This window comes from Ornithorhynchus anatinus, chromosome 4 (assembly GCF_004115215.2).
Source record: "Ornithorhynchus anatinus isolate Pmale09 chromosome 4, mOrnAna1.pri.v4, whole genome shotgun sequence".
Classification (NCBI taxonomy): Eukaryota; Metazoa; Chordata; class Mammalia; order Monotremata; family Ornithorhynchidae; genus Ornithorhynchus; species Ornithorhynchus anatinus.
In genome coordinates, this window is record NC_041731.1 from 94175570 (window position 1) to 94176629 (window position 1060).

Genomic DNA, 1060 nt, shown 5'->3' on the forward strand with positions numbered 1-1060 from the left:
AAGATCCCAGTGCTCTGAAGCCTTCCTCTGACAAAGGGAGTTGGAGGGAAGAGAGAGGCCAAAGCAGAGAATCGACACCTCTGTTTCCCTTTCCTTTCCCCCTTGGAAGCATCTGTGTGAGCTACAGCGAGCCCCGCTAGTCTAGGATCACACTGTCCATCACGTATGAACTTGTAAATGACTCAAATAGGAAGCAAAAACCTTTCTGGTGTGGAAAGATGGCTGAGGCTTGGAATTTTCCGAGCCCCTTCTAATCAAGAGTTGCCTGGTGGAAATGGCTTCCTCCGGGCAGGCTGAAGTAAATTGTTGGAGTTAGCCCTTCTTTCAAAGGAAAGGGAAACAGGACAGATGGGAGATCAGGTGGGCACTTAGATTTGGGATCGTAAGGCCCTCCTTCTCGCTCGCATCATAGACTCATTCCTGGGCCAATACAATTTGAAAATTGTCTCAGAGAGGAATCCATATATTCCTAGCACTCATTTTCAGCTTTTCCTTCTCAGGAAGCCATATAAATAATCGGAAAACATCGGTAAGTTCAAGAAGGGCTTGTGCAATTCATGGATGAGGGGTTCATAATAGTTTACCAAAGGGAAAATTGCCTTGCCCAAGGATCTTGCTAAACAAAATGATACAGACCCTACTGTGAGTTTAATGATGACCAAAAACCAGTTTGGGCAGTCTGTTGTTGACATGATAACTTCTAGAAAATAGAGACCCTGTTACTGGTGGCACTGATATGAAGCTCTTGGAAAAATCTTCAGAACATCTTCAAAAACAAAGCACTTTTTCTGATAATAATAATGAAGTGAATAATTGTGGTATTTAAGTGCTTATTATGTGCTTTGAACCATCTGAATGGAACCATCTTAATTGTTACGGTGAATATCAGAGTGCTAGCCTTGACTCTGTTTCTCAGAATCCTACTGTGCTGAATGGAATATTAGCTCATGCCCTAGTGGATAGAGCATGGGCCTGGGAGTCAGAGGGACCTGGGTTCTAATCCTGACTCTGCCACCTATCTGCTGTGTGACCTTGGACAAGTCACTTCACTTCCTTTTGC